Source organism: Manis javanica, chromosome 12, assembly GCF_040802235.1.
Source record: "Manis javanica isolate MJ-LG chromosome 12, MJ_LKY, whole genome shotgun sequence".
NCBI classification, from domain to species: domain Eukaryota; kingdom Metazoa; phylum Chordata; class Mammalia; order Pholidota; family Manidae; genus Manis; species Manis javanica.
The window spans coordinates 53,028,495-53,055,988 of NC_133167.1; the positions used below are offsets into that span (position 1 = coordinate 53,028,495).

Here is a 27,494-nt window from a genome sequence, read left to right on the forward strand (position 1 = left end):
CAATTGAGGAGTGGTCTTATCTTACTCTTGCTTAACCCCAGGATGTATGACTTGCAAAAATAATGTGTAGCTGTGGAAAATTACTATGAGTTAAGTGTTTTGAAAATGCTATATAAACTTTGAGTGCTCAGGGTCCTTGCTGAAACCCGCTGTGTTGGGCGGACACTTGGACCCCAGCTAGCTGGAATAATAAACCTCTTGCTTGTTGCATCAATCTGCCGTGGCCCTCGTCTCCTCACTGGGGGGAAGCGCAGACCGGAATAAGGCCGGTAGGTCTTATACCCTCATGGCTTACGTACCTGTCAAAGATCCTGCCTACTAACCATTACATGAGGCATTAGGATTTTAGTATAGACATGGGCCCATAGAGGGGGGGTTATGCAAAACATACATTTCTGGTATGTTTTCTTCCTCTATACTCCATTATATTTGGAATAGGCAGGTATTTAAATTTGCATTTTTTACCAGTGGACAACTTAAGTCAAATAGAAAGGAGACAATTTTCCACAAAAGCCTCAAGGGGATCAACTCACAAACAGACCTAGAAGTCACATCTTCTAAATCCTACCATGGCCTACGAGTAGGCAAAACTCTTTCAGCTCTTCTTTTGATAAAGGGGTTTAAAGTAAAAAAGTACAATTTCAATATTACATTGATTCAGAACTTCTTTTTTAAAAAGAGCTATAAAAGTGCCATGTGATAAGCAATTTAATTCTGTATGTATATCAGTAATCTGTGAAAAGCCTATGAAATGGTTACTAGCCACCTCAACTCTTTTTTTGTGTGCCCTTATAAAAATTCCCAGATGTCACAATTGTCACACCAACTTGTTAAATTGGAGAAATTCTTGAACCACAGTAAGCAGATGCTAGAACAGATGGAAAGTTTCTTTTTGGGCTGAGAAAAAGAAATTTCCAATTAAGAAATGCCTGGACACTATTTTATCTTCCTTCTAGTTGACTGAACTATGAGATTTCCTTATGTCACAGTAGAATTTTTTTTTAAATTCTATTTCCCACAACATTCTTTATTTCTTCATGCATCCATAAGCATTAGCTTAAAATCTTTCATTTCTATGTCCTCCTTATAAAATTGCTATGGTGCTTTAAAAATAATGGAAAATTAATGAAATATTTTCATGCAATGTTTACATTTAACACCTTATCCATCTCGTGGCAAGTTTGCCTCCTATATTTTCTCTCCATTCACTTTCAAATTTATAACAGTGTCTATTATGTGCTTAACACCTGTTTCCTAGTATGTTAGCCCCCACCTACCCAAAAATAAGCACTACAAAATGCAAAATAAAATTGATCTTTTGTGCAGGTATGGAAGTGGATGCCAGCTTTTCTACCAATTGTCATCCCAGCCCCCCAAGTACAATCTACAATCAACAGTTACCTTCTTTAGTATCTCTCTGGGGAAAGTGAACTGGTTCACTCATCTGCCAGACAGTTGCTTCTCAGACAGGTACTCTTGCTATGAACTCATTCTTTTTGCAAGCTCTTTTTCTGCTTCACTGCTGCTTCCATTCCATGCTCTTCACTCTCTGCAAATTATGAGGGTATGCAAAGCAGCCTTCATAGAAGGTCTGTGGCAGTAGAGGGAGATGTACAGCAGCTTACAGCCTAACAGTATCTTGAGATAAAATAACAGTGCTGTTCTTTAAATGTCCTCATCCATTTAAATCTGCATAATTTTTAGTGTAGTTTAAGTTCCAAAGAATTGAGCAGAAAGTACAGAGTCCCATATAGCCCTTTCTCCCCCATACACACAACCTCCCCATTGTCAACATCCAAGACCACAGTGACATATTTGTTAAAATCAATGAACCTACATTGACACACCATTATTACCCCAAGTACATAGTTCACCAGGATTCACTCTTGGTGTTATTCTATGGGTTTTGACAAAGTCTAGTGACAAGTATTCACCAGTACAGTATCATACAGAGTAGTCTCACTGCCCTAGAAATCATTCTACATTGCCCATTCATCCCTCCCTACCCGCAACCCTTGGTAACCACTGACATTTTCACTGTCTCCATAGTTTTGCCTTTTCCACAATGTCATATAGTTGGACTCATACAGTATGCAGCCTTTTAGCTTTGTTTCTTTCACTTAGTAATATGCATTTTAGTTTCCTCCATGTCTTGACATGGCCTGATAGCTCATTTCTTTTGGGCACCAAATGATATTCTACCGTCTGGATCTACCACAGTTTAACCATTCACCTCCTGAAGGACATCGTGGTTGTTTCCAGGTTTGGCAATTATGAATAAAGCTGCAATGAACATCCCTGAACAGGCTTTTGTGTGGACATAGTTTTCGGTTCAGTAAGGTAAATTCCAAGGAGCACAACTGCTAGATCATATGGCAACAGTACTTGAGTTTTGTAAGAAACTGTCAAACTGTCTTCCAAAGTGGCTGTACCTTTGTGCACACCGCCAGCAATGAATAAGAGATCCTGTTAATCCATATCCTCCCCAGGATTTGGTATTGTCAGTGGTTTGGATTTTGACCATTCTAATAGGTGCATAGAAGTGTCTCACTGTTGTTTTAACTGGCATTTCCCTCAGGACATATGATGTTGAACATAGCTTGTATGTTTATTTGCCATCTGTACATATTCCTGCTGAGGTGTCTTTTCAGGTCTCTGACCCAGTATTTTATTGGGTCGTTTATTTTCTTATTGTTGAGTTTTATTTTCTTTGTGTATTTTGGATAACAGTCCTTTATCAGATGTGTCTTTGGCAAATATTTTCTCCCACTGTGGTTTGTCTTATCTTTCTCTTGCCATATGTTTCCCAGAGCAGAAGTTTTTATTTTAATGAAGTCCAGCTTATCATTTATTCGGATGTTGTGCCTAAAAAGTCATCACCACATCAAAGGATATTCTCCTACATGATCTGCTAGGAGTTATAGAATTTTGCATTTTACTTGGAGCTCTGGAATCTATTTTGAGTTAATGCTTGTGAAGGTGTAAGGTCTGCATCTAGATCCATTTTTTGCATGAGGATGTCCAGTTGTTGCCTCACTCCCATTCATCCAATAGCTAAATTTCCAGCTTCCCTGAGCTCCACAAATTCCTGTTCATTGCTTAATGTGGAATCGTTTTTCATTCATAACCTCTGTTTTCCTAGAAGGCCTAATTTTTATAACCAAACTCACTGATTAAATTGTATCTAAATAAGTAAGATGATCCCTTATACATGTTCCCCATTCAATTATGTTAGGGGATATCTGGGTTAAGGGGGGTGGTCATTGGCTTGGCCAAAATTTTATTTGGGATGCAGATAAAACAGACTCAATGCTATTATATTTTAAAAAATAAATTCTTATGCTGGACATCTTTCTGATATTCATCTCATGCCTTTTCTTTCTTATCTCTCTTTTTTTTCAATGCTTTGAGAAATAAAACCACAAAGAGGCCTGATAACTAAATCCTTGTTTAAGAATTTAAGAGATGAGATATTTACTGTGTTATATATATGGTCTCTATATTTTATACTGAGGCACTTGTTTGCCAATATTTAATAAACTGTCTTAATTACCAAGTTTCAAATGTGTACTCTTCTATCCTAATTGTAGCAATTCTTAGCATTCTGTTTTCTAAGATATATTTTAAATAAGCCAGCACAACGTAGAAAGGAGCTTAATAAGTGACTAAGGCATCTTCTTCCCACCTGCTTCCCAACTTCAGCAGAGCATTTTAAAGAACAACTATTACATTTTTTACACCATATAAGGGGCCAATTACTGAGATTTATTTGTAAGGTATAATAGAAATGTTTCTTAAGAAATGATGTATCATCCCTATTGTTAATGAAGACATGAACTATATGAGGAGAGAGAGAGAGTAGTAAGGGCTTAGTGATGGCTACTGCAGCATAAGTGAGCCCTCAGAAATGTGAGGAGAGCATTAAAACAAAGTGGTTACATAATGCAAGAATTGACGATTACACAACGATACCCTTTTTCTTGGGTTTCCAATTGCATCAGGGTCCATTAAACATGGGTAAACAAAGTTCCGCTAATGTCCCTTAGGTCCTTAGCTTTGAGCCTCTATAAAAATATGTCTTAACTGATTTTGAAAGTTTGAAATATTTTGCAGACACTAACACTTAATGACATAGGAATAATCATTATTATCCTTTTTTGTTTCAGCATCATGTATACAGGCCTTAGAACTATTGGATAAGTATTTATAAATATTTGTAAAGATGTTCTTCATATCATGAAGTTAATTTAGTGTTTTCCTGCCTTCTATGAAAACAGGTAAGCAAAAACATAGAGAAATTAAATGAATTTTTGTAGATAAGAGAGGCAATTGCCTAAAGATACAGAGGTCATCATTCTAAACTATCTTCCCTAGAAACTGTCCCCTTTCTACCAAGCTTCTTGAAACAAAAGGATTTTTTTTAAAGGTAACTATCTAAAATTCAATGCCAAAGGTGTTAGGAATGTTAGGTAGAAAGACAGATGTGAGCAGCCAGAACAGGGGAAGATAAGGTTCAAAGAAGAAGCCGCCCAAACTCTGCCCAGGGACGGGTTCCCATGCGGAGACAGCAAAGGCTTTGCAGGGAGATAACTTCTTTCCCACCAGATCCCAAGGGGCACAATCAAAGGAACTAAGAGCTCCCCAAACCACACCTCAGCATGGAGAAAGGACATGCCCCCTGAGAGGGAGGACTATACAGACGGACGTGTAAATCCAATAACCCCACCTTGTCAAAGAGGTGCCTCCTAACCAGAATGCAATACATAAGCCTCCCACCTAACAGATTGGGGCCTTTGTCTACCTTGACCCAGGCCTGTTCCTCCCTTGGAGTATTTTCAAATAAAACTTTTCCCTCTGCTTTGCTATCGTACCTCTGCCTTTCAATTCTTTGTTGGGGCATGGACAAGGACCGAGGACCGAACTCAACCCGTAACAAAGATAACCTAAAAACATCAACCCATTATTCTGCTCTGGAAATTTAAGCAATAAATTGCTACAGTTCTATTAAAGTCGGCTCTAAATTAAGATTTAGTACCAAAATAAAAGATTAAAAAATAAAACTTTAACTTCATTACAGAATTAGGCTTTATATTTATATATTTACCTCTTTTTCCCTTTAACTTCTATTTAATTTTGTATGTACTTTGTGGGTTTTCTATTTTTCAATAATGCCTTTGTTTTCCCAAATAAAAGACATAATGATCCCACTAATTCTAAATTAAAATTTTACAGTCAAACTGCCATTATGCTTTTATGTTCACTGCTGTCCTTCAGAAAAAAAGTTAAATATCTCCATTACAAGCCAACAAAATAAGATCACTCCTTAAAACTTGTGCCCAATGCTGCATTTGTGGCCTTTTGCAAATGTACGATCACATTTCCATGCCATCAAAACAATAATGATTTCTCCTCCAAATTACTTTGTATCTCCATAACCAAATGGACAACTAAACAAAAGTTTACCAAGGTTGGAGATTGTCCTATTCAGAAGAATGGCTGCTTTAATTTGAAATGAGTGCCTCTTCATTTTTTATCCACTGCAAAAAAAGAGCTCCTAGCTTTTTATTAGCAACTGGGAGAAACATTTAAAGACTGGTAAGTAGCTTTTCAAGTCATCAGCCCAGCTGAGGAATGGGCCATTGACAGCTGGACTGATGGAATATTATGAGTCATCAAAGGAAGCCCATAAGAACCATATGAGTGACATACCAACACTTTAATGTGCCCATCAGAAACTCCCACAGCTTATGGTGCATGCACAGCTGCAGGTTATTAGGAAGGAGCCTTAAATGAACAAGGGAGCCCTCTTTAGGGTCATTCACTATCATAATAATGTTAACTAAAACCTGCTGGTGGTGAAGCAACTTGGTGAAGAACAGTATATCATTGTTTTTTGATGGCTGACATTAGCTATAGGGAATTCAGTCTTTTCTTTTGTGTGTTTTGAGATAGTAACTTTATGTCTGGGTTTTATAGTGATCTCCTGGGGCTAATAAATGTGGGTTTTTACCTGACTTGTACAGCTCTTAAAATTCTAAACCATGTGCTTATTAAATAAATAGAATTTCATTTGAATTAGATACAAAAAAAGCCACAAAACATATGAACAAAACAACCAAGGGAATCTCTAAATAATTTCTTAAATACCTCAGGTGAAAAATCAAATTAATTTATAATTTCCAACCAACATGGAGCTCTGGAATACCATCCTAGGCTTCATTTGAGATGAAGATACAGGAGTAGGTGTACCTCTCTGTAGTTTATCTCTTAGATATTATTGATAACAGGTTAAAAATACATTACAGTTGACCCTTGAACAATGTGGGGATTAGAGGTACTGACCCCCATACATTCAACAATCCAAGTATAACTTTGAATCCCCAAAAACTTAACTACCAACACCCTATTGTTGACCAGAAGCCTTACAGATAACATACACAGCTGATTAACACATACTTTGTATGTTATATGTATTACATATTTTATTCCTACAATAAGAAAAGCTAAAGAAAGAAAACGTTTTCTCAAACTGTCACAAATCTCCAAAAAGTTTTTCAATATATCTATTGAAAAAAAAAAACACTTGCAAATGGACCTGTGCAGTTCAACAGACCTTATTGTTCAAGGACCAACTATACTTATTCATAAAACTCAACCATTAAGTAAAAAGCAGCTTTATGATAAAGTCAGCCTATAAATGTCATTCTATGATGAAGAAATCGGGTTCTTTTCCCATTTGAATTTCAAGTATACAGTTATTCAGAAAAAAGTTATGATAAAATAAAAATCATATGTCATAGTCCAAAAATAATCAATGATTCCCTCTATTGTTCCTTCAACAAACACTTAGTAAGTACCTATTATGTTTAGGAGCCTGAGATCCCCATGATTAATAACTGTGGCTCACTTTAAAGAGCTCTGTTTCTGGACATAGCTAAGAAATGAAGTCAAGTGTTAAGCCGAATGTGCTGGCTTCTGCATCAAGCCAATAAGGGAATACCAAAGAATTGCTCATAGCTCATTATAAGATAATGATCAGATTTTTCTCTTATGTGTAGATGCTTTACTCAATGAGGTTAATACTGCTGAATCAATAAAAGCACTTAATCAAAATGCACAGCCAAGAAACCTATTAAATGAAAGACAGTTTCCAACATTCCCCTTTCAGTTGTAGTGCTTCTCCCTAAATGAACAGCACTTGAATGAGCACCAATCCTAATAGGAAAGTGTTACTCTGATGCAATACCATTCCTTCCATACTACAAACAATTGTCATTCTTCACACACAACTACATGTGGCATTCACACAGATGAGGAGCAGTGAATTAGGGCACATTTAGCTGCTGACAGTCTGATGAGCAAAATGTCTGAAAAGGACATTCTACCGCTGCTGGTTGGACAGTGACTCCCCAGCCCCAGAATACTCCATTGATTCCCCTCTTTCATTTGATTTTTAAGTTTTCTCTTTTAAACTTTCTGGCCTGCTTTGTATGTTTTATGAGGGGCAGCCACAAAAGGAGATAGAGGAGAGATTCAGGAAAACAGTTTATTATACTCACAGGTCCTAGGGCCAGGAGACAGGCAGGGCATGCAGGACAGGAACACGTGGAAGAACACCAGGGAGGTCAGGAGGCAGAAGACAGGGATGAGGGCAGGGCACAGGCCTCGGCCTTTTCTAGGATTTCTGTGGGAAAAGCAAGGCAGGTAACAGTTTAGGATTAGCTAGTCCAAAATTTCAGTAGGCTTTGGGCTATAAGGATGTTTGTCCTGTCACCTGTGCCTGGCCTGAGGTGGTGAAGGCAGAGGACTGTTGCTCCAGCCAGATAGAGGAGGTGTGGCTCAGCACTAGCTGGTTTGCATATCAAAGGCATGCTCTGCCTGGCCCTTTGCTCCAAGAAAGAAGGGGGGGGGGGGGCAGTTTCTCCCCAGCCAGAAAAATTTTTTAGATGTCAAAGTATCATAATATACAGAAAACTTAAAAATATATATAACACATGACCTTAAAATAAACCCAATTGAATAAGCAAGACAAAAAAAAAGAGAAACCTTGCATTATTTTTATTTTTACACAAAATCGTGGTAAATGATGGTCCCTTTTGCATTATGCTTTTCACAGAGCTTTGAGATTTGTTTCCCACCATGATTTATTTTTTTAACAGCAATTTTTATGATCATAAATCAGCAGAAAAGAAACAAAGACTTTAAAGTCCCATGGTCTCAGCTTCACTGCTCTCTCACTTTTGAGTTGTATTTCAGAATGCCCTTTTTCTTTTTTTTCCTTTTTTTTTTACATTGAAAGAAGGTTTGGATATGTAATATTTGTTTCTATCTAAAAGACATTGCAGTGCTGACAACCAGTTCTTTTGATACACACAAGTTTAGCCCAGAGGCCCCTCAGGCTGAGATCCAGGCTGTCAGGCAGGAGACAGAGCGAGGAACTTCGGAGGCCCATTTTGGCCTGGCACCAGGCACTGGGTCTTGCTCTATGTTGATGCCTAAATGTGTAAATGAAGGCTGAAGGCTAAGTAGAAAGGGATGAGCTGTAAATGTTCATGTATTAAACAATGCGAACACCCACAAGAAACAGATTATGTCCACTATTTCCAAAGTGATAAAAGTCCTTGGAAGGTGTTGCTTTCCATATGTCGGTTGCACTGCTAGTTGGCCACAGACGGAGGAGGCCTGAGTCCTCCCTTGCTGGCTTAACCCTGTTGTCTTAGGGTGTTTTGAATAAGTTCTCCCTTTTGTTTTTAAAAGTGACCTGATAGTTTTAGTTCAGATAATATCTCCACAATTTTTCAGGAGAACTGAGACAAGGTGCTTGACCCCATCAGTTTCATCATGTATAAATGGTAATAAATGTGCCTACTTCATAGGGTGGTTGTGAGAATGTATGTGTAGTAATGCCTATGAGGTGCTTAGAATAAATAGTGCCTGGTACTTAGCAAGTGAGAGTTAGCTATGACTTTATGTCTGTGATTTTATTTTATGACTCAAAAAGTATATGTAGTGGTTTCTTATATTATGAATCATCATTAGTTATCTGCCTATAAATATATATGAAATAAAAATCAGGAGACACTGTCTTTAAAGAGAATATACCTTTTTACTGCAGATAATATATAATTTTTGGCCTGGGGTAAACAGAACAGTATCAGTTGATTCTTTAAAATTGGAGTTAGGCATATAATAAATAAATGTAGAGTGTACTATTCATTTGATGCTGAAATACAGTATTTCTTTAAACAATTCTCAGCTCAGAAAATAACTTGCCATCAATGGATATAAAAACTCTGGTATCCTCCATTTCACAAAAAATTTAATTTTGGAGTCATGTGATCTAAATTCATGAAATTAATGATATTTGGATGTATATATATATATATATATATGCATCTGTGTATATAAAAATGCCACCTTCTCACATATGTGCATGTTTGTGTGTAGTGGCTTCATTCATCAAGATATTGATACATTGGGCCATATTAAAACTAAAAGACATTTAGAGAAAGTGACAAGACTAGCCACAAAATGGGAGAAGATACTTGCAATACATATAACTGAAGATGATACTATTAATAATATATAAAAAGTCATGCAGATCAATAAGAAAAAAACAGAAAAATGAGTAAAACGCAGAAATATTTCATACAAAAGAAATACATTTGGCCAATAAATGTATTTTTGTTGATCAATTGATGTTGATCAATGTCATGAAAAACCTTGATGATGCACGTGAGATTACAACACCATATCAAACTTCAAAATTGGTTGCAAAAATTAAGAAGTTTCATAATACCAAGTAGAGAGTGTAACTGTCTTGCCAGTTTTATGAAAATAAGTTATAAAATTTTAAATCTTGTAGACTTGAACACTTGTATACCCTATGGGCAGCAATTGCTTCCAAGGTATATACACAAGATAAATATTTGCATGTTTGCATCAGGGACTAACATAAGAGGCGTCCTGCACCAAACCAGAATTCAGAATAGCAAATGCTTTAAAATTTTCAAATGCCCATTGCAGGAAAATGAATAAATTGTGGTATATGTTCACTATATATTATAAAACATTAAAAAATGAATGGTTTACAGATACAACAACATGATTGAATCTTAGTAACAGTGCTGAATACAAAGCAAGACTAAAATAAAACCGATGTATTGTCTAAATAAATGCAGATCATTTTGTTTATGTATATATGTGATAGAACTATTTATAAATGGAATAAACCCATAATATAGAATATTATTTACCTTTGAGGGAGAAAAAAAGGTTGGAAAAGAGTATACAGATGAATTTAAGATAATATTCCACCTCGTGGGTAGGTTATAGACTCATAAGCTCCTTTACATTATTAAAGCCAACAAGTAAAAGAGGGCCATGCCTGTTCAAATGATAATAGTGTGTCCTGGAGCAAGAATTATGATTAATCCAATTCCAGGCATCTGGAGTCCAGAAAAGGCAGCTACCTTTGAAAGATTAGTGGTGAGTGGAAATATGCTTTTAAAGACTTTCCTTGTATTTTGTGTTGTACTTAGTAGCTTGCGAGAGTCACTCCATATGTCATTACTTTTTATTCAAATGACAAAAGAAAGTTTTACATAATAGAAGAGCTTTTTCCTTTCACATTTTACAAAATCTACTACAGTGATTGCTGCCTAGCAGGCAATGGACACTATGGCTTATGCCTTTAAAGATTCACGAAGTGTTTGGGGAACTTAGCAGAAATAGCAAATGGATCTATTAAAAAAAAACACACACACACACAACAAAGTAGAGAAACCTATCTGCTTTTCTTCTTGCCAGTCACCTTTATTTTGAGATCATAGGTGTTGTGCATGCCATGCACTCCCTATTCCCAGTGAAGATAGTGATCAAGTTAAACAGTCCACTGTCAGATGTTTAAATATGAATGTGTATTCCATTTTTAAGTAAAATCAAAGGGAAAATGTATGGCATAGTTTGTAAAAGACTCAAGAAAGAGCTTTTCAAGTTCATTAATCTTCTAATTTTTACTACCTACGTTTATACTTAAATGTTACAGAAAAGCACAGCTTTAGACTCATGCATCATGCTTGGTAATTTCAAGTTTAAAATTAAAATTCATTATTGTAATCAACCAAATTATTAGCAATTGAACAAAGAATATATCATTTAGAGGTGTAGTAAATATCAATAAAATAGAATGGTGGACCAACATATAGAATATAAAAAGATAAAACCCTAAGTTTGAACCAACTAACAAAACTGTTCACAAATATGTAGCCAGTTATTCACTCTACATCGTATGGCTGTGACTGACTCCAGAAATGAAAAGGCGGAAATGTTCTTCCTGCAGAATTTTAAGAAGACTCTGACAACAGACTTGGCATTTGATCATAATCTCCAAATTGGTGATGTCAAGAAGTGCAGCTGAGGAGCATATGCGCATATGTTTCCTCCCACGGTCCTGTGGCCATATTTCATTACTCATCTGTTTTTATCCGGAGAGCTTTCTAGTTCAAGAGAAGCCGAGAGTGAGGCATAATGAGTAGGAAAGGGGGCAAATTTTCATTCATGCAATAAATATTTATTCCATATCTTCTGCATGCCGTGAACTGTGCTGCCTGCTGGAGAGTAGTACTGAGCAAAAATGGGAAGGCCCCTGCCCTCGTGCAGTTTAGAGTCCTGCAGGGGATGCCGCTGAGCGAATGGAAAACCCAGCTGCGGTGTGCTGTGGTGGTACAGGCTGCCATGCTGTAACACTTCAGCCATCTGAACTCTGGGAATCCACAAACACATTCCCAAACCAGAGAGTGCCACACTCCAGATCAACTTACATGACACTCTCTAGGGATGGGACACAAGCATGGTAGTCTTTTAAGATCCCCCCCAGCTAATACTGAAGTGTAGATATCTTTGGGAGGCACCGGTCTAGAAACAAGAAGATAAAGGGTAACTAAACTGTTCTCTGCATAGTGGTTCTGGCATAATTTTCAGGCTATAAACTCAGATGTATAAAATATATCTTTCACTTTTCTATAAATGACTGCAATTTTTCTTCTAAGTCCCCAGTTCCACAAGGTAGCTGAAATTTGCCTCTCAGTCAATCCATGCTCTCTCTCACTTCTCCCCTGTGTTCTTTCTTCACTGGGGCTGAGGGTAGGAAAAATTATGATGTACCAAGATAGGAGAGAGGGGTTAGCAGGGTGAGCACAGTCCAACTCCCAGCTAACATCCATCCCTGTGGGCTCCAGTGAGTCCCCTCAACGTGTGGCTTCTCCACGGTTGCTGAGATCCTCTGCACAGCTGCCCCATCCCATCCACAGGGGCTCTCGGGCCCTCAGCTTGCTGCTTACAGCCCCACTGCCCCTGGCCCAGTTGCAAGCATTCTGCTCCATCCTACATCACACTGAAGTTCAAGGAGCAGGGTGAGCCTTCAAAAACAGGACAGAAAGTAATCACTGAGAGTGAGAAACACTGTTTAATAATATATCAAAATAAATCATGACATATATTTCTCCTATCATTCACTAATTTTGCAAAGGAATTTTTATATTTGTTAAACTTTGCTTGATTTGTATTATCAGTATTATCTTTGGCCCTCTGCTTCTTTCCTTAAATCTTTTTAAGCTAGTTGTCCATTTTGTGGGGGTTAAGTTTTGTATTAAAAAATATAATCCATAAGTCTACTTAACTGAATGCAAAAAACTGCAATACTGTGCAATATATTGAAAGCTAACACACTAGGAAGATGATCAGACTCTTTGCTCCAAAGAATTTCCAGTATTCGCTCAGGAAACGTCCTGGACTACATGTGACTCATGATTGGCTGACAAGCCACTGGTATCAATTTATTTTTAAGAGTAGTTAAATTTTCCATCAATACAAGTTAAATCCATTTAAGAATGAATCTTGGCCAGCATCTGTCTTGAAATATTTCTTTAGTTCCTATATGAATCTCTTTTTTGCATACTAATCTAGGGATTGTGTTTCTAGCACTGGCAAATAATAAATTATTGAAGTGACAGCCTGTATTTATGGTTGGTGAAATCACTGTTGCTCTATGACTTTGATTTTTTTTTTGATCCCTTGAAAAACTAACCGCCTCAGAATATACATATTTATTTCCTGTATCTCTAGATCACTTTCCATGAAAAAATGCAACAGTTCACTGGAATATATGAGGATGATTTTTGTTAGGTTAGGAAATCTTTAACATGAAACAGCAGTTCAGCAAAAGTTTTTACAAAGTATACTTAACATTAGTAAAAGATAAGTGTAGATTTGGAGAAATGCTGGAAACAAGAAATCAAATGCTTACAAATTAGGTGGCTCAGAAATGTGGGAAATGGGTATCTTTCTTTTAGATTTCCTTAAATCTTTCAATGTTTACTATAATGCTAAATATTTTTAATAGTCCCATAATGCTTATTGTGCTAGATAAAACAGAACTACCACTCTGCTCACTAGAATATAGTGCAGGGCATGTCTGGGCTTGAGTAAAGTTTCTAAAACTGTAACTAAAACCCCCATCCTAGCTAGTCAATAGCACAAGAATTAGGATACTCCTGTTACAAAGGAGTACTTCTTTCTATAAAAGTTTTTCTATATCCGAACATTGAAGGTCTAACTACCGTGGCAAGTTTATTTTTAAATTGCAGTATGGTGGTATAGGTATGTCAAAATATTTATCATTTATTAATAAAATTGTGCTCAATCTGAGCACTTTTAAATACACAAGAGTACATTCCCAGTGTACTCTGCGGTCATTTGATTGCCGTGTAGCAGCCTGCCTGATTGCCTGTTATCTGATCAGTAGAAGTGGTTCAGAACTTGATGTGGTATAGCGCAGAAAGTTCAGGTTCAGAACATTGACTCTGAGAGCTGAGTGATGCTACATGCTATTGAAAGACGAATTAAAAGTTCTCTAAATGAGAATCACCAAATCTGTTGCCTTTTTATTGAGAAAGGAATAGGAGCATCATCCAGGCTTCGATCAACTTTCCAAATACCAGCTGATCTTCCTGTGCACTGATGCTCCCCCCACTTAAAGTAAAGTGAGTTCTTACAGTCACGGTGGAAATGGTATCTGGATTATGGCAGGAAGAAGAGAATCAGAAGGACACACCTTCTTTTGATAAAAAGCAGATCGGTTGCAATTTCCAAATTGAAACAAAATGCCCAAATATAGATACTCTTCCCCCCAACTTTTGGCAAGTTCAAAATCAGGTTTATTGAGCTTCACTATACTTAGGTGCTATATGCGAGGACAGTGGGATTCCAGAGATGATCGCACCTCATGCATCTTATAGTCAAGTAGGAACATGTAAGTATAAACAGATAAAGTGCAAGGCAGAATTAAGGGATGTGCATAGACGAGATGACTTAAAGTTTGTAAGAAAGTTAGATGCTTGGCTGACAGGATCAGGAGGAACTCTATGGAGGGCACAGAATTTGAGGTAGACTGAAATTATAGGTAAGATTGCAATAGGCTGGATATAAAGAAGGCTTTTCTGCGGATAAGAACTGCAAGAAAAAAGACAGAGGGGCCAAGCCATAGAGGTCAGGATGGGAGAAAGTTAAGCCATGGAACATGAAGTCTGTACAGGGAAGTGAGAGAAGCACACTGTATAGAGAGTGAGCACACTATCAGACCATGATCTGAACTTAGCTACCTGATGACATGTTGGACCTTGTCAGATATAGTTTTCTTTTCTAACTGCACAAAAAGAGAAATGGAGAGAAAGGTTTATTTGAATTAGTTACCAGCATTTATACAATGGGAGACTACACATAAAGATCTAAATGTTTGGCTTCTCTTTTAAAAATGTAAAGTTCTGGCAGCAATGCAGGGCCTGTATTGCCACATATCAGTAATGAGTAGATATGAGCAGAAGTGGACCCCTGAACAGGGCATAAATAAATTCAGTTGATGGTCACAGTTTCTAGCACTTCCTATTTCCTCTTGCAAATGTTGGTTGCCATTTATTATTATGACTAGGCTGAATTTTTATATTGTTGTTGTTTGTAGTACAGGCAAAAGTTTTTCTTAGACCCTGATGCCTGTAGGTATTTGAGGTTTTATTTTTTTACCTCCATCATAGGGGAAGGCATATTTACATGTCTGATTTGGGAGGGGAAAAAAGATGGAGGAGTAGGAAGGCAAGGCAGAAACCCCCTCCTATATGCACACCAAGGAAGCAATTACAGCAAATACAACTAACCCTGAAAATGACCTGAACACTGCAGAACAGACCACCTATACCTGGGGAAGAAGGAGAGACACACAGAGAAGGGTAAAGAGACAGAGCCATGATCATTCGGACCCCAACCGTTCCCCCATCCCAGTCTACAGGAAGGAGGAAGAGGAATGGAGCAGGGAGGGGAGAAGCACTCAGGAACTCGGCCCCCGTGGCCCTGGAGATCTGCTCTGGGAACACGAGTCCACACTGCACTGGGTTTTGGTGATTGATGGGGCTGGACACCAGGGAGAGTTGGAGCACTCTGAGAGGCTGAGACTCCATTCAGTTGCGGAGGACAGGCACGGGAGTCCTGCTGAGACCCCACACAGAGGCAGCACTTAGAAAGATTTACTAGCAGTGGAAAAGGTACCTGATGGGTAAGGGTTGGACAGAGCTCTCACCACAGGAGAAAGGGCAGGTAGATGACACTTCCTCAGACCTCCCTCAGCCCAACAGGTCAGACACTTCTGGAAGCCTCAAATTCTCCATCCCCCTCACTGGAAACTCAGCCAGGAAGTGCTTCTCTGTGCAGGGCAGCACCTGCAGGATCCAGCTCGAAGCACTCCCTCCACATGGGTGGCCCAGTGCCATGCTGCATGCCCTGCTTTTGGGGAGTGCTATGCTACAGCCCTAGAGCTGCATGACCACCACCCACCCCTCTAGTTCAGCACCTCCATCATCGCAGAGCAGGTAGAGGGCAGCCCTCCCAACAATGATCCCAGAGAAGCGCCCCTGCTGAGCTCACAAAGGGCAGGCTGAGGCAAACTCCCATCCATGGAAGACTGAGGTGGGTCACAGTCAGCAGACAGACAGAAAGAAGGCCCCACCCATAGCTGACCAACAGCCACTGGGGGTCCACCCCAAAGGAGAACTGGGCACTGGAGAGCAAAGATTCTTGACCTTCTGGGCACCACAGGATGCCTTCTTCATAAAGTCATGACTCTCTAGACCAAGAAACATAGTGGATCCATACAATATAAACAAAGACACACAGAAACCCTGACAAAATGAGGAGGCAGAGGAATATGTTCCAAACGAAACTATAGGATAAGACAACAGAAAGAGGACTAAATGAAATGGAGATCACCAATATTCTTGATAAAGATTTCACAATAACAGTCATAAATATGCTCACTGGTCTGTGGAAAAGTATTGACAATTTCATGGAGGACTTCAACAGAGAGAGAAGAGCTGAAAACAAAGCCACTCAGAACTGAAGAATACAGGAAATGAAATATACAATGGAGGGAATGAATAATAGATTGTTGCAAGTAGGGGAGACAATCCATGAGATGGAAATTAGAGAAAAGGAAAACAATGAAGCTGAGGAACAGAGAGAAAAAGAATCTCTAATAATGAGAAGATGCTAAGAGAGCTGTGTGACCAATCCAAAAGAAACAGTATTCACAAAGTAGGGGTACCAAAGGAGAAGAGAGAGACAAAGGGGTAGAACATTTCTTTGAAGAAATAATTGCTGAAAACGTTCCCAATCTGGGGAAGGAAATAGACACCTAGGTCCTGGAAATAGACACACAGCCCCTAACAAAAGGAACTCCAGGAAGACAACACCAAGGCATATAATAATTAAAATGACAAGGATTAAAGATAAAGAGAGGGTAATGAAAGCAGCCTGAGAGAGAAAAAAAAAGATTACTTATAAGGGAAACTTGTTAAGTATCAGCAGACTTCTCAGCAGAAACTACAGGCCAGAGGGAGTGCCATGAAATATTTAATATAGTGAAACAGAAAGATCTTCAACCAAGAATCCTCTACCCAGAAAGATTATCACTCAAATTTGAAACAGAAATTAAACAATCCCCAATAAATAAAAGCTCAAGGAATTTATAACTACTAAACTGGCATTACACTACGTGTTAAAGGGACTGCTGTAGATGGAAATGTTCTTAAACCTAAGCAGTTTTTACCAGTGAAAATAAACCCACAGTAAAGGTACTAGAACAGTAACTTACCAAGCTAATATGAAATTAAAATAAAACAAAAGTAATAAAAACCAACTACACAAAAAAATCAGTCAAGACATACACAAAAAGTACAGATTATGACATCTAGTACATAATGTGTAAGGAGGAAGAAAAGAAAAAAAGAAGTAATTTTAGATTGTGTTTGAAATAGAGTGATCATCAACCTGATATAGACTGTTAGATAGTCAGGAAGTTATCCTTGAACTTTATGGTAACTACAAACCTAAAGCCTGTAATACATACACAAAAATTTTTTAAAAGAAATTCAATCACAACACTAAAGAAAACCATCAAATAAAAAGTATAAGAGAGGAAGAAAGGATCAGAGATGAACTATGAAAACAATTAATAAAATGGCAATAAGTACATATCTATCAAGAATTACCTTAAATGTAATAGGACTGAATGCACCAATCATAGATATGAATGGCAGGATGCATAAAGAAACAAGACCCATCTAAAAGAGAATCATTTCAGACCCAAAGACATACACAGACTGAAAGTAAAGGGATGGAAAAAGATAAATTATGCAAATAATGAGAAAAAAGAAGTCATAGAAGTACTTATATCAGACAAAATAGACTCCCAAACGAAGAAAATAACAAGAGACAAAGAAGGACATTACATAATGACAAAGGGGTCAGTCCAACAAAAGGACATAACCATTATAAATATCTATTCACCCAACATAAGAGCACCTAGATATGCAAAACAAATACTAACAAAATTTAAGAGGGAAATAGACTGGAACTCATTTATTGTAGGAGACTTTAACACACTGCTCACATTAATAGATCAATGAGACAGAAAATAAGTAAGGAAACCAGAGGCATGGAACAATACATTAGATCAGATGGACTTAACAGGTATATATAGAACATTCTGCCCAAAAGCAGCAGGATGCACATTTTTTTCAAGCGTACATGAAACATTCTCCAGAAAAGATGACATACTAGACCCCAAAATGAACCTCAATAAATTCAAAAAGATTGATATTGTATCAAGCAACTTCTCAGAACACAATAGTATGAAAATAGAAATAAAATACACAAAGAAAACAAAGGAGTCCACAAACACACAGTGACTAAACAACATGCTTCTGAATAAACAATGGATCAGTGAACAAATCAAAACAGAAATCAAGCAATACATGGAGACAAATGAAAACAAAAAAACCACAAAAGTCCAAAATTTGTGGGATGCCACAAAGTGATTTTAAGAGGGAAGTACATAGCAATACAGACATACCTCAAAAACAAGAACAATCCCAAATAAACAATCTAAACTCACAGATAAAGAGACTAGAAAAAGAAAAAAATGAAACCCAAAATTAGTAGGAGGGACATAATAAAGATCAAAACAGAGATAAATTAAATAGAGAAGAATGAAACAATAGAAACAATGAAACCAAGAGCTGATTCTTTGAGAAAATAAACAACATAGACAAACCCCTACCCAGAGTTATCAAGAAATAACAAAATCAGAAATGAAAAAGGAACTATATAACAAATACCACAGAAATAAAGAGAATTATTAGAGAGTTCTATGAAAACTTATATGCCAATAAATCAGACAACCTAGAGGAAATGAACAAATTTCTAGAAAAATACAACCTTCCAAGACTGACCCAGGAAGAAACAGAAAATATGAACAGATCAATTACCAGCAATGACATTGAACTAGTAATCAAAGGACTCTCAAAAAACAAAATTTTATGTCCAGATGACTTTACAGCTGAATTTTACAAAACATTTAAAGAAGAGCTAATCCCATTCTTCTTAAAGTATTCCAAAAAGTAAAAGAGGAGGAAATACTTCCAAACTCATTGTATGAAGCCGGCAAGACTCTAATACCAAAACCAGTCAAAGACACCACAAAAAAAGAAAATTATAGACCAGTATCCCTGATGAACATAGATGAAAAAACCCTCAACAAAATATTAGCAAACCAAATTCAAAAACACATTAAAAGGATCTTCCACCATAGCCAAATGGGATTTATTCCAGGGATGGAAGGATGTTATAATATTTATAAATCAGTGAATATTGTACACCACATTAACAAAAAGGATAAAAACCACATGATCATCACAATAGATGCTGAAAAAGCATTTGACAAAACAACATCCAATCATGATAAAAACTCTCAACAAAATAAGTATAGAGGGTACATAACTCAGGATAATAAAGCCATATATGACAAACCCACAGCTAACATCATACTTAATGGTTAAAAGCTGAAAGCTTTTCCTCTAAGGTCAGGAACAGGAGAAAGATGTCTCACCCTCACCATTTTTATTCAACATAGTACTGGAGGTCCTAGCCTTGGCAATGAGTTAAGATGAAGAATTAAAGGCATCCAAGTTGGTAAGGAAGAAATTAAACTGTCACTGTTTGCAGATGACAGTATTTTACATATAGAAAACCCTAAGGACTCTGCCAAAAAAAACTATTAGAACTAAAAACTAGATTCAGCAAAATTGCAGGATACAAAACTAATACACAGAAATCTGGTATATTCCTACATACTACAATGTACTAGCAGAAAGAAACATCAGGAAAACAATTCCATTTACAATTACGTCAAACTTCACGTGAGCAACATTGTGGTTTCAACATTCACTCATATTAAGTCCCCTACCACATCCCATTGCAACCACTGTCCATCAGTGTAGTAAGATGCTCTAGAGTCATTACTTGTCTTCTCCATGCTATACTGCCTTCCCGCATGACCTACCTATGTTCTGTGCGTTAATTATAATGCTCCTCAATCCCCTTCTCCCTCCTTCCCCACTCAATTCCCTTTGGTAACCACTGGTCCCTCTTTGGAGTAATGTGACTGCTGCTGGAGCTGTGTTGCTTTATAACCCCATACACAAAAATAAACTCAAAGTGGATTAAAGACTTGAATGTAAGACATGAAACCATAACACTCTTAGAAGAAATCATAGGCAAAAACCTCTGTAACATAAGGATGAGCAATTTTTTCCTGAACCCATCTCCTCAGGCAAGGAAAACAAAATAAAATATGAACAAGTGGGACTACATCAAACTAAAAAGCTTCTGTACAGCAAAGGACACCATCAGCAGAACAAAAAGGCAACCTACAGGATGGGAGAATATATTTGTAAACAATTTATCCAATAAGGGCTTAACATCCAAAATATATGAATAACTCATATATACCTCTACACCAAAAACAAGAACAAAAACAAAAAAAACCCACAAATAACCCAATTAGGTGGCTGATTGGAGGGGTCCCTTAAAAAGCTTAATCTAGAAAGGAAAATAAACTTGAAGAGGGAAAACAGAAGTGGGAAAAACAATTAGTGGCTAATTCATCAGTCAAGTAAGAAGTAAAGAGAGTTGGAGTTTGGTCCATGAGTGGCAATGGAAAGAAAAAGACACCTCAGTGATAAAAACCAGGTGACCTACTGAATTAGAAGATCAGATGGTTGTGGGGTCAACTGCAGAATTTCCAGGATCTCCCGCCTGGCCTTTGTCCATTTAAGTATCAGTAGGTGTTTACCGCTGCAGCCTCCCCCAGCCTCTGGGTCATGGGGTGGAGAGATAACAGCCATTCTCTCCTCCCCTCTGTTCCTGTACATAATTGGTCTTGTGTCTGCCAGTCACCAGGGACCCGCCCATGGAGTTCCTCCTAGAAGGGGCTGGCATGAAGTAGACTCACTAAGGACAGAGCCTGAGCAGTGGCTGGAGGAGAGGGACGGGGCCTAGCTACCAGATATGAACAAGCTGTGAGCAATAAAATACAGTTTCTTCCAACCTAGCCTTTCCCTTGACTTATTTTGGTTCCACTGATTTCATAGGGAATATGCCCAGAGTCGGGAACACCCTTCCCCCACAGAGGAACAGATGGAGAAAGAGCAAGTAATGAAAAAATGACTGAGACTCAGACAGAGTAGAATGGTGGTTCCACTAACAGAAATAGAGGTGAGCAAAGTATGGAGTTCTTTCTGATCTTCCCAGTGGAGATTATCACTTGCTTTGAGGCATGGTGAGTTTGTGTTGCCTGCTGGACACACTGGTGGAGAAATTCATCAGGAGGTGGAGCCATTTCTCAAGGTAAATAGAGCACAGCAATTAAAAGCATGGGCTTTTGAGTCAGAGCTGATTCCTCATCTACAAAATAAGGGTAAATAAGGGTAATATTAGATCTTACTTTCCTTGAGAAGCCTAAGAAAATATGTAATCCACAGTGACTGCTTTTGTTATGTATTTGAATTGAGAATTACCTAAATGTACATAAACGCTCATGGAAGCTATGAACATGGAAGAAACAGCTAAAGAAAAGACTATAGAAAGAAAACATTTGATGTGAAAGCCACTTAGAAAACAACTAGAAATGCAGTGATAACTAAGCCAATCTTTTGTTAATTCTGGATTCAACCTAACCTGACAGCCACTGGATGCAGACTAGGGGTCATAATTCCAGGGATATAATATACCTGCTTTTAAATTCTTGAATAGCCTCTTTTGGCACATGGATCATTAAGCTCTATTTCTATGTAGCTGACTTATCTTCAGTAGTGACTACAGACTTCAAGACACATCACTCAAGAGGATTGGTGAGTCAGATAAGTCTTAATGCCTGGAAGGATGGATGAGTGGATAGGGGATAGTACTGCCAAAATTAAAAGGATTTTGTCAAAAAATCTTATTCTCAGTTAGTTTAGAGATACAATAGACTCCTGGCATTAGAGAATTTAACATTTGTATTTTCAACCTCTCACAAAAGTCTGACAAAATAAAATTGGCTAGCGAGCAGGTCTAGTGTCAACATTTTATCTCAACATGTCTCTTGTGTTAAAAAAAAAAAATCCTTTTCCAACCTCTCTTCCCCAAGATAGTAAACCCTAGAGCTGGAAATAGAAGTAAAGAAGCCAGTGAGGACACTGGTTCTCACCCAATGTTCGGTTCAGCAGTGAGTTAGTTACCAGAATCTGAACAGGTCATACAGAAGTAAAAGCAATTGAACAGTTTTCACCTATAGTCCCATCAGAGTAAAAATTGTTCACTTAGTGAGAAGAAAAATTATTGAAAGTCAAGAAGATTGTTAGAATATGGTAGTTTGCATAAACATTTCATGTTATTTTAGGGATTCATGAGATGCCATGTGACAACGTGTGCCATATTGATTGGTTATGGGCATGTCTTTTTAAAATCTGTCAGAAACAAATACCATCTAGAAAGATAGTTGATCATTAGGCAGGGAAATAGGAATTTTAGTCTCAGTTTGCCATATAGCCACTTTTGTCCTGTCACATAAATAAGCTTTGGCAATTATGTCACTAAACCAGCCCAGTTCTCAGTTTACTTAAGGCACAAGGAAAGGAGGTGAATGAATTAAACTGAATGACCTCTAGTTTTGAGAACATTCCAAGCCTGACAATTTATAGAAATGACATGCAATAAACAGGGATTCTGCAATATGTACTATGTTAATCTGCCATTCTTTGCACTCATCTAAATTGTATGTTTGGGATGAGTTAAAGAGTTTATCTGCCTTCACAGAGGACCTTGTTTTTTGTTAATTTCCCTAATACTAGGTTCTGGAACGACTGATAAAATGGAGCCTTCAAATGAAGACAATTATCCTAGGCTTATCATTAGGGTACGCCTAGAGATAGCTTACTAAGTACAAGATACAATTTTGAAGAATTTCCAACTAACCCAGAGAATCACAGGGACTTCTTTTAGCTGCTCCTGGTACACAGTTTATATCCTCAGCCTCCTACTAGTTCTTCAAAAGAGGCCAGCACTGACCAGCATTTTGCTTTGTTTTTCAGGTTCTCCTCTTCGAGCAAGAGGCAATGGTACAAAGTTTTTCAAAGAAAAAAAAATGCTCAAAATTGCCTCAACTTAGGATATGTCATCTGTTTTTGCAGCTCAGTTACAATTCTTGGACAAACTGTGTTAGAGGCAGTGCAGGACAGGCTCTGGGGCCCAGGGAGTCCAAGCTTCCTCATACATACCTAGATTCAGCTAGAACAGGTCCACATAAAACAAAATGAAGTCATCAGAACTGTTTTTCCTCAGGAGATACACTGATTGTTCTTCTTCAACTGAACTCTGTACATCTTGATGTATTGAAAAGCAATTTGTAGTAAGGAAAATAAAACCCAAATTTCTCGATAGTATTTTTATAGTAATAATTTTCACAATTTTAAAGTTGAGGAATTGAAAATGTATTTGAAATATTTGACCTAAGTTGTCAAATTTTGACTGATTTTATAATAAATACTCATACAGCAAAGCTACATTTTTGTGGCTTTCATTACAAAAATGTTCCCAATCTGCAGAGCTCCCAACTAAAACCATTAAATATTAGACACAGAAATCTGCTTTGCTGGCTGGATATGACTGCTAGAACAGTAATATATTAAAGACAAAAAGCATTTTACTGACTAGAGATGGGCAGTGACCTCTTGGAGAGAATACAAAGCATGCTGAATAGATTTCAGGCAATTAAGAGCATAGGAAGTGCATCCAGAATATCACGAATTTATAAGACAGAGGCATTTTGTTTCAGACAATTTTATGGCATGTACTTTTCCCAAGTTCTAATATTTCTTCCTTGAATAAAATATTCACAAAGAAACTCAATAATCAAAATTACTTTGAGCCTCCTGGCCTGGGTCACAAAGTAATTGTCAGAATTTTTAGAGAGCATCTGACAATACTACCTTCAAGATCAGAGCCCTCTAATTTTAGTACTAATCAAACTAAACCGTTTGGAAACAGTCTGATTTGTTACTCCTGTACCTCATTATATTCATTTTCTCACTTCAATCAGGTCCTGGATGATTTGTTTCTATTCTAGTTAGAGCCATGTAAGAATAGTGTAATCCTACTAATAAGCATTGGCCTGATTCTCCCATCCCTATGCTCGTGTAACTTCAACAAAGTTGAAATCCCTTTCAAAGTTGAGAATTTATGTGCTGTCCATATGGGAATATTTGTGCACCTTTAAGCTGATTGTTTCTTTGTTGCTATTATTTATCTTGTCTAAACAAATAGAACAAGTAGGGCATGTCATGCCCCTATTTTTGAGAGAAGAAATTCTAGAAAGTACTTAGTGGTCCAGCTGGGAAACATTCTAACAATACAGTCTTTCCTGGTTTTTCAATTTACTACAGGTGGATAATCCCTGAAAAACCCAAGACAGTGAACAGATTGAATCATTTTTAACAATTTGGATCTTGAATAAATTCCAAAGTGCTTAGAGTCAAGCTGTTTTTCCTCTCTTTAACTAATATCTCAAAGATTAAATATTTTTTCTTTGAAAATTGGTCGAAAGTACTGGAAAATGTCTGCTTTAGAAAACCACTTTCATTATAAAATGAGCATTTGGGCATTACAATTACACTGATATTTTAATTGGTGTTCATAAACTTAGGGGGAGGAACCATCTCTTCAAATCTTTCTTTGGTAGGCTAAAGTTCTCCAAAAGAGACATAATTCTAGCAAATTGAGTAATTAAAAGATAACTGGAATATTTCACTATACAAATACTATAATGGGGCTTTGAAAAGAAAAGATGCAGACTTTCAACATTCAATACACAGCAAGGTATTTTCCAATCTTCTAATGGACCTCAGAATTCTAGCTTGCTATAAAGTCCATCACCGGCATGACATGACTACTCTAAGTTTAGCACCAATCAACCGTGCAGACTGAACTTGCCAGCAACTGAAACAAAGGTCAGGGAAGTAAAAGTATGCACATTGCTTAAAAGCCAGTGCATATTCAACTAAATTATAATACATATAACAAAATAAATAAAAATACAAAGCTTAACCAACTAGCATGCAATCTCTGAGATTTGATTTCAATATACCTGAAAGTAATCTCTCTTGGTTAAATATATACACTTGGATATTTTCAAAATTTGCTTTGGATTTCCATTATCAGTGAGCACAGCCAAAACTACCTCTTACTTCCTTTCAAAATGGCAAATGTTAAGGAGAAAGATAGATTACTGATTTCGGACATAAAGGAAATAGCATTAGCAATAATGTCCAGGAGATTTATCATGGTGTATGAAAATGCACTTTTTATAGTCATCCTGTGTCAAGGAAAACCTTTCAATCAAGCCATCTCATTCCACTATATGCACAGGAAACATTTATCGTCATAATCTCAGGGATCAATGAACACTGTAGAAACCACGTCGTGAGGTTAAATGAGCACAGGCTTTGCTGTCACTTCCAGGTTGACAAATTCTGGCCAAACTTACATTGATGCTATGAGAATATAAGCTATTCGGGAGGAGGCATAAAGACAATTTATTCTAGCAGTTGCTTTGGAATTTGAACATTAAGGGGAAAAAATCAAATTTGGCACCTGTGTTGTATGACATGCATAGCTACATAAGAAAATCTCATCTTTTTTGTGAAAACTTCTGTTTCCCCAGTTGCACTGCTTGAAAGTGAATCTGTGCACCAGAAGGTTGTTCAGGATTATGAAACTTAATGCATTTTACCACAAGCAAATATAAACATTTTCAAGGAAAGCACGGGCAAGAGACATGAAAGACCATATGTTTCCTATGCTCTCCATGTCAAAACAGTAACAGTCTCCAGAAAATAACTGTGAGTCATATTGAGTTATTTTACCAGATATTTTCCAAAAGTTACTTGGAAGAAAGTACGGTGCACTCCATGTACCATGGAGTGGATAAAATAGATTTCCTCAGACCAAACATATTACATTCATGAATTATTTTATTGGCCATAATACTTTATAAAATGTCTGAATTTTACTGTTCATGGGTAGTGGCAAAACTAAACATGAGATAAGAAAAAACAGAGGTTTAATTTTCTGGAAAATGTTTCTCAACAAGCTGTGTCAACTCCTTTAAGTTAAACTAATATTCTTAAAACCCCAAAATAAATGGCATTTTCCATTCCCAGAGGCTGATTTTCTATTCTCCTGCAGAGAGCCTGTAACCTTTCATGGGTTCATGCCACTTCTGCCACGCTCTGTTTTGCAGTTCAAGCACACACACACACACACACACACACACACACACACACACACACACACACACACACACACACACACACACACACAGAATAAGAACAAATGAACCTGGGAGAGAAAGGGTTTAGGCAAAGGTTCTGTAAGCCTCCTTCCAGCTCCAACATGCCACAGGTGACATTTTTGACCTGTATCAAAATATGGCTTAGGTGACTAGCTGGATGGAACACCACAAATGATGTCCAGCCAATCATCCTTCTCAGACTGTTCTTAGAAATGGCTTCTTGCATTGCAAACTACTTTCTAAATAATGATATCAAACCTTGGGGAATGAATCCTAAAAAAAAAAATCCCTAATATTAAAGAAAAAAACATGCACTAGAAAGAGCCATGCAAATTGAAGACAGGGAAAGAGAAGGGCAATCAGAATGGAAGGATTCTTCACTTGTGATTCTGATAACTTATCTGTCTCTTCCAGAATTTCCTTCCTAGTCTTTTTATATTTTCAGGATCCCAAATTTACTTCCTAACCCCTCTGTTTATTGAAGACCTACTGTGTGCCAGACCTTTGGCTAGATGCTTACTATACCCCACTTCATTTAATCTCTATAGCAACCTAATGCACATCGTGACACACACACAAGGGCTAAATAATTTTCAAGGCCCAGTACAAAATGAAAATGTGAGGTCCCTGGTTCATAAAGCAGGTCAAAAGTGTCATTACAGGCACTAAAATATAAAGCCTTTACCTTTCTTTCAAGGTCTCCCTCAGAGTGTTTTTATTTGCTATACAGTAGTCCCTCCCTAGGGCTGGGGAATGATCTGGATCAGAGCAGCTGCTAACAAAGCCGGAGCCCGCCCATCACACAGAGTGTGTGAGGACCTGCATGCAGACGGCTTGTCAGCTGCCAGATGGCCTGGCTGCATTTGTTGGTTACCCAGTACAAACACTATGCCCTGTTTTGGGGTAGGGATTGAACCCTCACTATAAGCCCACACCCCGACTCAAGGCAGATGGGTCACATTAGTGACCTGAATCAGGAGTGACTAAGAGGCCTGCCACCATCTGTGCAATGTACCAAGGCCCTGCTCCCAGACACACTGGGGTGGGCCAGACCTTCCCTCCCCTGCACCCAGGCCCCTGCCAAGGGAGGGGCCAATCTCCCCATTCAGGGTGGCAAAGAGTCAGTGGGGAGGCCCCAAGCCCCCACTGTTATTCGCCTTCACTTACAAATCACAAAATCAAAGATGAAATTACTAAGACTTTTAGAATAGTGACCATAGAA

At 37.7% G+C, this 27,494-nt stretch overlaps 1 long non-coding RNA gene across 3 annotated transcripts in view; it reads right to left on the bottom strand.

Annotated features, from left to right (window-relative positions):
- Positions 1-27,494, bottom strand: part of LOC118968704 (uncharacterized) — a 192,022-nt gene that overhangs the window by 118,485 nt on the left and 46,043 nt on the right. For all 3 annotated transcript variants that reach the window (XR_005056495.2, XR_012123672.1, XR_005056496.2), the window contains exon 2: positions 7,560-7,684. This is a non-coding gene — a long non-coding RNA (uncharacterized lncRNA). The remainder of the gene's footprint in view (positions 1-7,559; positions 7,685-27,494) is intronic.